Source organism: Styela clava, chromosome 10 (assembly GCF_964204865.1).
Source record: "Styela clava chromosome 10, kaStyClav1.hap1.2, whole genome shotgun sequence".
NCBI classification, from domain to species: Eukaryota; Metazoa; Chordata; class Ascidiacea; order Stolidobranchia; family Styelidae; genus Styela; species Styela clava.
The window spans coordinates 668513-682168 of NC_135259.1; the positions used below are offsets into that span (position 1 = coordinate 668513).

Below are 13656 nucleotides of genomic sequence, written 5' to 3' on the forward strand. Positions count from 1 at the left end.
TTTCAATTTCTTGAATGTCAGTACATTTTGTGCCTGGTTTCATCTCCTGATAATATGGAAGAATTGCTCTCACTGAGCACTACCTCATTGTTATATAGTCAGATGGGCAAACACCCACCACTTGGTTCGGTTCTAAAGTTATCAGGTGATTATGAACAAGTTGTAATTTATATGACAGTGATAAATGCAAAACATCCTAACAAAATAAGGATATTTATCACACACCACAGTTACTACCAAGTGCAGGGATAAGGTTGCAGGAGCAGCTTGGTGTGACTTTGCAGTCCGCACAAAAAATGATATTGCAATCACCATGGTCACACCGGACATGTATGTATGTATGTATACACAAGACCAGACTGGCCTAAAACACATGAACGTGCGGCATACACCCCTTATGATAAGCATAAAATGCAATAAATCAAATAAGTATAATATGGTCCTTCATACAGACAGTTGTGCGAGGAGGGTGGATTAGGCAACATGGGTAATGGTGGAGTATGCCCAACTGTTTGTACAAAGGAGTTTTTAAATAAGCTTTCCAACAAGCCGTCAGTGGGCAGCAGAGGATCATTAGTTTTTCGTTAATTGATCGATTAGTTGTGGGGATACAAAGGCATAAAATCGGCATAGCAAATATGATTATTTATAAAAAAAATTGAAAATCGCACAACACATTGTGTTGGGTTACTTGGGTATTTAATTCATACAGTGTAAACATATTTTCTTTCTTGTACACGGTTATAGTTATTCAGTTACATTTAAATGTAGAAACTATAACAGTGCTCAAAAAAAAAAATATCAAGAAAAAATTCTCGCGCAATGAATGGAGATAGATAATCTGACACTGTCACGTTGGCATGACGATTTAAAAAATAGAAATGTGCATGTCACGCTACCTAAAAAGCACCATAAAGTGATCTTACAAACAAGATAAAAATAAATGTGCACTCTGCAGAAAGGGCATAAGAAGATGTGGCAGTACATTTAAATGTAACTGAATAACTATAACCCTGCTCAAGAAAAAAAATATGTTTACACTGTATGAATTAAATACCCAACACATGCATGCATGCGAAGCTTCCTCCATAAAGTAACATCATTTTATCACCAATGGATTGTAAAATATTCTGCATGAAGTCTTCAATATTAATTTTCCTTCTTTATTCATCATTTTCACAGTTAGCAAATGTGACACCAATGCTGGAAGAAGTATGTGTTTTCTCATATTGAATTACGTTAAAAGGGTTGCCCGATTCTAAATCTTGTTAATTTTCGCGTGCCCTTTTATCATTATTATTTCTTTTTCTAGTAGGTAGCCGCGTACTTTTTGAAATCTATTTTAAGTTATGCTCGACTTCCAGTTTTCTCTGCATTTTGTTTGTAGGTTGACTTTTTGTGTTGTTTTATGCCAGAGAACCATAATAAAATGATGATGATGCTTGCTTACATTTTTCTGCTGTCTGACAAAGCACTGTCATTTTTATCAGAAGCACTTGAGGTAGTTTCAACTAAAGAGTCTGGGGGCAGATCTGGTTGGATCCCTGATAATCCTTTCTCACTTCGCACGTCTCTGTATCAAATGAAGTATCCGGTGACAGATCCTGTTAAATTCGGATTCAAAGTTAAATTATGGCATAAGTAATCCTTACCTCACAATTTGTTGGGCGACAAGAATGTGATATAGGGTCAGGGTATTCATCAGTTGGTTCATCGCCTCCATGAAAATGCATGATGGAACGCATTGCTTGTATGAAAATTTATTTCATATGAGAATTATCATATTGAATATATCATACAGTCATACCGGTAGGTATCGAAAACAATATTTATGTTGGCCTACCTCGATACACACATACTGACATAGATATTTCAGGTGATTTTTCCTAGATTGAATCGACTGTGAGGCCTGTTGCATTCCTTTATCCACCTTATCAATATGTGGCTTCGAAAAAGGCACAAATCTTACCTCATTTGAACGGTTGGGGTACCGTACAGGTTGTCAGACCGGCAAATACCATACCGGTAGGCTGTACCGTATGCGCAGCGTTTACACATAGACATAGTTAGTCTACCAAAAAGATTCACTAATAGATTCTGTTTGATAAAAATGCAACATCGTATCGAAGGCGAATTCTTCCGTACTGACATACGGTAGGCTACCGGTACCCTTGATTGCATCAGCATGACTGTCTACTATTTTTAGTTGGGAATAGCAGTTGGTTGATCTGTACGGTACCTGTAAGGTGCCTGCAACGGGTACAGCCTTTGAGTATAGATATATAGATTTCGTGAACGTGATTTGCTACAAGTAACATCTGAACATACAGTATTACAGCTTTCTAATTCTCGCAGCCCTGTGAAGAAAACAAAAAGCGAAAAAAAGGGACAAAGATCTATCTAAAACGCCGGCAACCTGTGCGGAACGCGTCTGAAGTTGTCTGAGCGACTTTTCAGCGAAGAATGTTTGTTTACATCTGCCCGCTTATGATTAGTTGCGAATACGGATGTTTTGATTACGGATGTCTGGGTCATTTAGCATTTTCGCTGCATTTTCTTCATACAGTATTTCTAATGTTTCGACCTGCTTGCCAGCAATTTTGCGATATTATCGCATATACTCAACTCTAAAGTGCTTTGATATATTTTCCTATCAACTTTTGTCTCAAGGCGATCTACCTGGAAACTTATTCCATTTATAATTCTGGATGATGACAATATGTAAAATGAAATTAGTGGTCGTCGTTAGCTTAACTTTGAGATCATCTTTTGAGTAAGTTCTCGTGACTTTGCTTTGAGCAAATTTCCAATAACAACGTGTCAGTGTTATGGACAGTTGTATGGTCGTGTTATATTGTTAGAATCAGTTATATCAGTTACTAAATCGCGTTTGCTGTCATTGACATTCCAAAGGTCCTAAACTTCTGTACTTTTTTGATATTTAAACTTTTGTAATCATTTTCTCCTTCTTTATTCACCAGGCTAGCCATCGGGGCAGTATAACGTCAAAATGAATAGAAACATTATTTATGGAGTTATAATTTGATTGTTGAAAAAAAAAACGATACCGCCGAATACTTGCCGTTTGCTGACCAATGTGGAGTGTAGAATCGTATAAAGGTGTTTCAATTCGCTGATAGAAGAGGAGATTCTGACTACAAAGATTTAGAGAGGATTAATGAGAGGCGTGAGTTTTTGAGGTGTAATATATTTTTTTCGGATAAAACGCTGTTAAGGAACCCTCTGATTCACATATCAACGTGTCATCAATGTTTTGCTCAAAATCAAATTATTGAATAAAATCACTCTATAGCTTGTAGAATCTGATATTTTTCAAAATGCTGTATTTCGGAAGTTTGAAGTGGTCCCGAAATTTCGTCATAACACGAGAAATTGATTTGATTTTAATTTTCGTAGTGTCGGTAACCTTATCGTCATTTAATAAAATTATTTCACCCCAACTTGAGCTCACTCACTCATTTATCCACTCTGGATTACCTGTGGAGTAACCCAAAGTATAATATACTATGGACTATGGCCAATAGGATAATTCCGGTGAAATGTGAGTTTGGTATTTATTTCAGGCGGGTTTGTAACTATTGAAACACTAATGAAGTAAACTTTTAATTCGTTCCTAGCAACAACAGAAATATTTAATTTCTAGAATCACGGAATACATGTCCATGACTGGCATGGCTTGCATGTATGCATATCGAATGCCAATTTTAGTTATATATGTTTATTTTAGACGCATAAAAATTGAAAAACGTTCGATTTGTAGTTCATTGATAAATTTTCTTCCGTTGATAGTGCATCTCATCATATCTGAAGTTATGAAGCGGTCTAAACTATTGCAAACATAAAATACTATTTGAGTCGTTAATGGCTCCAAACTTAATAATATTGTATAGTAGTAACAACTCTAACGATTTACTGTACAGAAAGCAATTATGTCCCAAGCAAAAATGGAATAGGCTTGTTTGGTTTATAGTTCATTGCAATTTTTTTCTTTGTCATCAAGGACAAGTTTTGGTATTATTAATATTAATTGAATTTGTAAATTACTATAAAAAATCACTTTTAGCTTTCAGTACTTTTAACATACCCATGCGTATATCCACGGGTTCAATCTATATGCGGGTGCTAAAACCCATGGGTTAGGGTTAGTATGGGTTTAACTATCCGTGAAACAAAAAAAATTCCATAGGTGCAATAGCATACAGGTGCAATTGTCATGGGTTCAAATGTACGTGGGTTCAAATGTAATGGAACTCTTTTAACTGTTCAGTTGCACTTCCGACGCATATACAAGTTTATATTTAGAAAAAAAAGTTAAAGACGTATACGCCTTAATTTTGCTCGTTTCTCAATATCTTGAAAAATGTAGTTCATTGAAAGTTTTATTTCCAATAACGTTTTAACTGATCATATCTGGGATTTTTAGTTGGTCGTGAATTGTTCCCGACTCTGCAATGTTATATATAGTGGTATCTCGAACACGAACACGGTTCTGTAAAGAAAACAACCAAGTCTCCTATATAGCTAGACCATTCAAAAGGGAATGTTTGCTTCTAGTTTATTGCGACTTTATATGTTCTACTACAAGGATTTTGTATATGTATATATATTTAACAAATGCCAAATGACTCAAGTATTGAAAGATAAAAATGAATCATTTCAAATGCAAGGAAGTTAGATTCGGTCTATTTCTGTCAATGACCTAACGGTAACTTAATGAATACTGGCTATGTGATTTTCAGATGTGATTTTTGCGCGTTGGTCCGTTCTTCAGTTACTCAGTAAATGTTTAGTAATATCTCAGATATAATTCAGTAAATGAAAGGCCGGTAGATAATATCATTGGTGACAAACAGGTTGAAATGAAAAAGTTATCCACGATAGTCATTTAGCATTTTGCTGTATTTTCTTCATACGGTATTTCTAATGTTTCAACCTGCTTGCCAGAAATTTTTAGATATTATCGCATATACGACATACACCTTAATTAACTCTAGAGTGTTTTTTTCTATTTTCCTACAACTCTTGTCTCAAGTCGATCTACCTGAAAGCTTATTCTTCTTATCTTCAGTGTTAATTCTGGATGGTGACAATAAGTAAACAGAAATTCTCACAACCATGAATTCGCGTTATGCATTGGGAAGTCTAACAATATTTGCCGTCTAGTTCGGTTTACTGTGAATTCTCATCCGTATACAGTCGGCGAAATACCAGACAAAAAATACTATGCTTCGAGATTTTTTTCCACGAGATTCAGCTATCGGAAATCGATACCTCATAGTTATTTCCTAATCAAATTACCACAAACTGCTTCAAGCCTCGAGTCAGATGATATTTACTAACTTGCATTACCATTATTCTCTATACGTAGTGTCAATATCTCTTGGTATATTAGTAGTCGTCGGTAGATTCACATTGAGTTTTCGTGAGTCGTGACTTTGAGCAAATTTCCAATAGAAACGTCTCAGTGTTATGTTCGTTTTATATTATCAGCATTGATTATAGGCCATCACTTACTAAATAGCGATTGCTGTTATTGACATTCTCTGTGCATTTTCTTTCAACCCGTTGGTACTTTTTCGTTTTTAAATTTTCATCATTACTGTATCATTCCTTGTTTACCAGACCGGTCCAATATAACGTCATAATGAATATAAACACTGTTTTAATGACTTATAATTTGATATCAGATAAAAACCGATACAGGCGATTCCCTGCTCGTCTATCTATGCATGCTGACCAACGTAGAATGTAGATTTGTATAACGGTGTTTCAAATCATTGATGGAAGAGGAGATTCTGATTACAAAGATTTGGAGAAGAATAATGACATACGTAAGTTTTTGAGACGTACGATATTTTCGACAATAACCCTGTTTAAAAAATCTTCTTATTCACATTGAAAAGCAATCATATATTAATGTTGTTTTGTTCAAAATCAAATTACTGACTAAAATTACTCATGTCTGTAGCTTTCAGATACTGGTATTTTTCCAAATGCATTACTTTCCAAGTTGAAGTAGTCACGAAATATAGTCACAATAGAAGAATTATTTTTGATTTTATTTTCGGTATAGTCAGTAATCTTATCGTCATTTTATGAAATTATATTATACTCCGAGTTGAGCTCACTCACTCATTCATCCACACTTGATTACCTCGAGAGCGAACACGGTTCTTCTTGTTTTGATAACATTTAAGAATGAGTTAATCTTCTACTTTCCTGGCTTACGTGAATGGAGACCATTGTCAACGTGCCCCATGCCCTGTCCCAGCCAAATCGATTTATTTTCAACCATATTCAGCTTTCAAGCAACTTGACTCACAGCGATAAAGTGCCAATCTCGCTTTCTGCGCCTCAAAAATTTGCCGCAATTGGATCCAACTTTAAATCTGTTTAATTCTTTCATAACAATTAATACGATGGTACTTGAAACAAAATCAGGAACATCGACATCTCGAACGTAACCTACAGAAAACAATGAACAAACTGAATATAACATGCGGATATCTAATCAAATCTTACAGTAGTGTACAGTGGCAATTAAAATTTACAAATATCAGCAGATAACTAAATGCATAAACTTATTTATAGATTTCTTTATTTGAGACTGATTAGATACTTACACCATGTTTAGATTCACAGGTGACACTATCCAATAAAGTTTTAGCCAAAGTGAACTCAATGTATCTTGCATTACTAAAATCTAAAAGCCGCTGTTATTTACCTGATATACCTATAATACAGCCCCAACCTGCGGTCAAAAACTATATATTAATTACAATCGGGCACTTCGCATTTAACCCTGAATCTGACTTCAATCCAAATTGGTATTTCTAACTGCAAAATTAGTAATACTAAAACCAATACTAAACATCAGAAACGTCTCCGAAGACACTAACAATGAACATTAAGCTAGACAGTGACAATGCATCCGAGCTGATTGCTATCAATTTGCTAATAACAGTGATTAATCGAAAACTGTCGAAATACTGTTATGGGACACTGCGTCAGACGATTTTCGTCCATTGCGTAACGTAATGCGTCATTATATCCAGAACTGAACTGAGTCCTTATAGGAGAGCTGTCGTTCAACATAACTGTGTCTAAATAACAAGTTCAAACAATTACACTTAACGAACTAGTGCAGGGATGGCGAACCACTGACCCACGTGTCACAAAGTGACCCACCGCGTTTTATTCGTGACCCGCCAAGGCACGAATAAAATAAAAATAAAATGCTAACATATTAGTAATAAAAATTGATAAAACCGGTCATAAATTAATCTAACAATAACTAAACTATTATAATGTACCGTCGGGGCCGTGATCGCTTATTCTCAAATTGTTAATTTTTGAACCGGTATGGATATTTTCAAAACCCCTAATCTTAGACGCAAGTCTGCACCGCCGTGTACCGTTATTCAGCTATTGGCTCTGATATCGTTAATGACTTAACAATGCAATTGATCTGTTTATTTCTCGCAACGTCGAGATAATACGAGAACTAGATGCCACTTTGATTTTTATTAGTTTATCGCCTACAATGCCGTTGAGAAAAAAAAATTTCAGACTTGAAATAAAAACCTAGAAATCTGAAATAACAACGGGGCAGTGTAGAAGTGCCTTAATGTGGTTGAAAACTGATAAAAAAATATAACACTATCAGAGTGGAATTCCCTCCAGACGCTTTGGAACAGTGAAATAGTTTGCCGCATCGTCATAAACGTTTCTGGTAATTCATATCCGTGTTTTCGTACTCTTATTTCATAAAATCGAATGCCATAAAAAGTCCCTGATAGAAGTACTGCATAAGTAAAGCCCAAAACTACACCAACACCAACAGAAACTCATAAGATTTGTTTCAGAAGTTTTTTTTATAGATACAAACATTGATTAAATATCTGTGACCCACTCTCTTCTCTTACGCGATAAAAATATTATTTTCGACCCATTCATCAAAAAAGGTTCGCCATCCCTGAACTAGTGCAATGAAAATCATTATTTAGCACATAATTATTCGATTCTTTTATACCAAGACCCTGACAATAATGGGAAAATGCGAGATTTGAGACAAACACCCCGCTAAGTTTTAAAAGAACAAATTAGCAAATCATTCGTAAAGTTAGGGTTATAAATGATTTAAAAGTTTTAATTTCCGGAGTAATCAGCATTCTTAACCCCAAGCCAAACCCTAACTGGATAATTGCTTTTTTTAGTCAGAGCGGTGGCGGGTTCGTTTTTTGGCGCAGGATTTGTAAAAATGATCCAATGTTTCACATAAAAGTTACTCCACGTTGGGTTTCTTTGTTTTTGAATCAGGAACTAAGTTTGCCCTGAGTAATACTTTGCTCTGTGGAGGTTAAATAAAAACCAGACAGACTTTACTAGAGACTTCGAGAACATTTGAAACAATCTCTTGTGAAGTACGATTTTGAACTCTGCTCATATTGCGTGTCATCTGCTATGTCTCATTTGCATGTCCGGGTTCGGAGAAATGTTTTACGGCAAGCGCTTCTACGACTAAATGTGATCGCAACCGACGACTGTGAGCAGCAATGAGGCAATTCCTGAACCTGCAAAACGCAGTTGAAACTCGTGCCGTGCGGTGTGCTCAAGTCTTCAGCGATTGCAAAAATTCACTTTCAGCTTTCAGTACTTTTATCTGTTCAGTTGACCTACCGACGCACATAAAAGTTTATATCAAGAAACATAGTAAAACACTAATTCGCTTTAATAATACTATATTTATACTCGTTTCTTGATATTGATCAAAGTAAGAGTAAGATCAAAGATCAAAGTAAGTAAGACTGTAAGATATTATTTGATTAGTGATGGGACACAAAGTGTCACTATGGAGTAAGAGCGCTGTTTTGGGGGATCCCCTAACTTTCGATCGTTAAGTCAACGGTCTCTGAACGATATTCTCGTTTATTTCTTAATCAAATTAACACGAACTGCTTCAAGCCTCGCGGCAGTTGATATTTACTAACTCGCATTACCATTATTCTCTATACATATAGGGTCAGTATCTCTTGGTATATTAGTAGTCGTCGGTAGCTTCACATTGAGTTTTCGTGACTTTGAGCAAATTTCCAAAGAAACGTCTCAGTGTTATGTTCGTTTTATATTATCAGCATTAATTATGGACTATCACTTACTAAATCGCGAATGCTGTTATTGACATTCTTTGTGCCAATTTCCTTTCAATCCAATGGTTCAGTGACTGAATTCATTTACGCATGTTTCAAGTCATCCTCAGCTGTGAAAAATGTTAAAAGCGTAGGTGCTACACGTTGGTACTTTTTTGGTATGAAAATTTTCATCATTATTACTTATCGATTTCAATCAGTAAGTATGTTGATAGGTATTTGTCTGTATGTCTGTATGTTTGTCTGTTAGATGCACGCGATATCTCACGAAAGCGAGATTGAATCTGCTCCAGATTTCGCATGTGAATTCATCGTATCTCGGACCAGAAGCCTATTGAATTTGGGCGAATTATGTCGTATAATTAGCGAGTTATCAATCAATTATTGATATAGTGATCTAGATTTTTGTAAAGCGAGAGAATTTTGAGACCCGCCGAGTGTGTGTGTGCGATGCGCAGTGCGCAAGTTAAAAGAGCGGATGAATCGTAATTGCAGTTTCTGTTTTGGGGGATTCCCCAACTATCGATCGATAAGTCTTCGGTTTCCAACCGATATTCTCGTTGTATCCTTCCTTGTTTGCCAGACCGGTCCAATATGACGTCATAATGAATATAAACACTGTTTTAATGAATTATAATTTAATTGCAGATAAATACCGATACAGGCGATTCCCTGCTCGTCTATCTATGTATGGTGACCAACGTAGAATGTAGATTTGTATGATGATTTTTCAATTCATTGATGGAAGAGGAGATTCTGACTACAAAGATTTGGAGAAGAATAATGACATACGTAAGTTTTTGAGACGTACGATATTTTCGACAATAACCCTGTTTAAAGAATCTTCTTATTCACATTGAAAAGCAATTATATATTAACGTTATGTTTTGTTCGAAATCAAAATTATTGACTGAAAATACTCATGTCTGTAGCTTCCAGATACTGGTATTTTTTCCAAATGCATTACTTTACAAATTGAAGTAGTCCCGAAATCTAGTCACAATGTAAGAAATATTTTTGATTTTATTATCCGTATATAGTCAGTAATCTTCTCGTCATTTTATAAAATTATATTATACTCCGAGTTGATCTCACTCACTCATTCATCCACACTTGATAACCTCGCGAGCGAACACGGTTCTTCTTGTTTTGATAACATTTAAGAATGAGTTAACCTTCTGCTTTCCTGGCTTACGTGAATGGAGACCATTGTCAACGTGCCCCATGCCCTGTCCCAGCCAAATCGATTTATTGTCAACTATATTCAGCTTTCAAGCAACTCGACTCACAGCGATAAAGTGCCCTTCTCGCTTTCTTTGCCTCAAAGTTTTGCCGCAATTGAATCCAACTTAAAATCGGTTTTATTCTTTCATAACACTTCATACGATGGTACTTGAAACAAAATCAGAAACGTCGACATCTCGAACGAAACCTACAGAAAACAATGAACAAACCGAATATAACATGCGGATATCTAAACAAATCTTACAGTAGTGTACAGTGGCAATTAAAATTTACAAATATCAGCACATAACTAAATGCATAAAATTATTTATAGATTACTTTTTTTGAGACCGATTAGATACATACCCCATGTTTTAGATCCCCAGGTGACACTATCCAATAAAGTTTTATCCAAAGTGAACTCAATGTATCTTGCATTACTAAAATCTAAAAGCCGCTGTTATTTACCTGATATACCTATAATACAGCCCCAACCTGCAGTCAAAAACTATATATTAATTACAATCGGGCACTTCGGATTTAACCCCGAATCTGACTTCAATCCAAATTGGTATTTCTAACTGCAAAATGGAGAATACTAAAACCAATACTAAAAATCAGAAACGTCTCCGAAGACACTAACAAAGAACATTAAGCTAGACAGTGACAATGCATCCGAGCTGATTGCTATCAATTTGCTAATTACAGTGATTAATCGAAAACTGTCGAAATACTGTTATGGGACACTGCGTCAGACGATTTTCGTCCATTGCGTAACGTAATGCGTCATTATATCCAGAACTGAACTGAGTCCTTATAGGAGAGCTGTCGTTCAACATAACTGTGTCTAAATAACAAGTTCAAACAATTACACTTAACGAACTAGTGCAGGGATGGCGAACCACTGACCCACGTGTCACAAAGTGACCCACCGCGTTTTATTCGTGACCCGCCAAGGCACGAATAAAATAAAAATAAAATGCTAACATATTAGTAATAAAAATTGATAAAACCGGTCATAAATTAATCTAACAATAACTAAACTATTATAATGTACCGTCGGGGCCGCGATCGCTTATTCTCAAATTGTTAATTTTTGAACCGGTATGGATATTTTCAGACCCCTAATCTTAGAGGCAAGTCTGCTCCGCCGTGTACCGTTATTCAGCTATTGGCTCTGATATAGTTAATGACATAACAATGCAATTGATCTGTTTATTTCTCGCAACGTCGAGATAATACGAGAACTAGATGCCACTTTGATTTTTATTAGTTTATCGCCTACAATGCCGTTGAGAAAAAAAAATTTCAGACTTGAAATAAAAACCTAGAAATCCGAAATAACAACGGGGCAGTGTAGAAGTGCCTTAATGTGGTTGAAAACTGATCAAAAAATATAACACTATCAGAGTGGAATTCCCTCCAAACGCTTTGGAACAGTGAAATAGTTTGCCGCATCGTCATAAACGTTTTTGGTAATTCATATCCGTGTTTTCGTACTCTTATTTCATAAAATCGAATGCCATAAAAAGTCCCTGATAGAAGTACTGCATAAGTAAAGCCCAAAACTACCCCAACACCAACAGAAACTCATAAGATTTGTTCCAGAAGTTTTTTTATAGATACAAACATTGATTAAATATATGTGACCCACTCTCTTCTTTTACGCGATAAAAATATTATTTTCGACCCATTCATCGAAAAAGGTTCGCCATCCCTGAACTAGTGCAATGAAAATCATTATTTAGCACATAATTATTCGATTCTTTTATACCAAGACCCTGACAATAATGGGAAAATGCGAGATTTGAGACAAACACCCCGCTAAGTTTTAAAAGAACAAATTAGCAAATCATTCGTAAAGTTAGGGTTATAAATGATTTAAAAGTTTTAATTTCCGGAGTAATCAGCATTCCTAACCCCAAGCCAAACCCTAACTGGATAATTGCTTTTTTTAGTCAGAGCGATGGCGGGTTCGTTTTTTGGCGCAGGATTTGTAAAAATGATCCAATGTTTCACATAAAAGTTACTCCACGTTGGGTTTCTTTGTTTTTGAATCAGGAACTAAGTTTGCCCTGAGTAATACTTTGCTCTGTGGAGGTTAAATAAAAACCAAACAGACTTTACTAGAGACTTCGAGAACATTTGAAACAATCTCTTGTGAAGTACGATTTTGAACTCTGCTCATATTGCGTGTCATCTGCTATGTCTCATTTGCATGTCCGGGTTCGGAGAAATGTTTTACGTTAAGCGCTTCTACGACTAAATGTGACCGCAACCGACGACTGTGAGCAGCAATGAGGCAATTCCCGAACCTGCAAAACGCAGTTGAAACTCGTGCCGTGCGGTGTGCTCAAGTCTTCAGCGATTGCAAAAATTCACTTTCAGCTTTCAGTACTTTTATCTGTTCAGTTGACCTACCGACGCACATAAAAGTTAATATCAAGAAACATAGTAAAACACTAATACGCTTTAATAATACTATATTTATACTCGTTTCTTGATATTGATCAAAGTAAGAGTAAGATCAAAGATCAAAGTAAGTCAGACTGTAAGATATTATTTGATTAGTAATGGGACACAAAGTGACACTATGGAGTAAGAGCGCTGTTTTGGGGATCCCCTAACTTTCGATCGTTAAGTCAACGGTCTCTGACCGATATTCTCGTTTATTTCTCAATCAAATTAACACGAACTGCTTCAAGCCTCGCGGCAGTTGAGATTTACTAACTCGCATTACCATTATTCTCTATACATATAGTGTCAGTATCTCTTGGTATATTAGTAGTCGTCGGTAGCTTCACATTGAGTTTTCGTGACTTTGAGCAAATTTCCAAAGAAACGTCTCAGTGTTATGTTCGTTTTATATTATCAGCATTAATTATGGACTATCACTTACTAAATCGCAAATGCTGTTATTGACATTCTTTGTGCCAATTTCATTTCAATCCAATGGTTCAGTGACTGAATTCATTTACGCATGTTTTAAGTCATCCTCAGCTGTGAAAAATGTTAAAAGCGTAGGTGCTACACGTTGGTACTTTTTTGGTATGTAAATTTTCATCATTATTACTTATCGATTTCAATCAGTAAGTATGTTGATAGGTATTTGTCTGTATGTCTGTATGTTTGTCTGTTAGATGCACGCGATATCTCACGAAAGCGAGATTGAATCTGCTCCAGATTTCGCATGTACATTCATCTTATATCGGACCAGAAGCCTATTGAATTTGGGCGAATTATGTCGTATAATTAGCGAGTT

At 35.8% G+C, this 13656-nt stretch overlaps 1 protein-coding gene and 2 long non-coding RNA genes across 9 annotated transcripts in view; 1 reads left to right on the plus strand and 2 right to left on the minus strand.

Annotated features, from left to right (window-relative positions):
• LOC144428077 (S-phase kinase-associated protein 2-like) overlaps positions 1-13656 on the minus strand; it is a 287944-nt gene that overhangs the window by 197644 nt on the left and 76644 nt on the right. The window lies entirely within an intron of this gene.
• On the minus strand, positions 26-2715 carry LOC144428176 (uncharacterized). The gene is made up of 2 exons (XR_013478184.1): positions 1844-2715; positions 26-1604 (listed from the first exon to the last, which is right to left on the minus strand). It is a non-coding gene; the product is annotated as an uncharacterized LOC144428176 (long non-coding RNA).
• LOC120336989 (uncharacterized) overlaps positions 2928-13656 on the plus strand; it is a 38057-nt gene continuing 27328 nt past the window's right edge. For all 5 annotated transcript variants that reach the window (XR_013478051.1, XR_013478054.1, XR_013478055.1 and 2 more), the window contains exons 1-2: positions 2928-3187; positions 5709-5852. This is a non-coding gene — a long non-coding RNA (uncharacterized LOC120336989). The remainder of the gene's footprint in view (positions 3188-5708; positions 5853-13656) is intronic.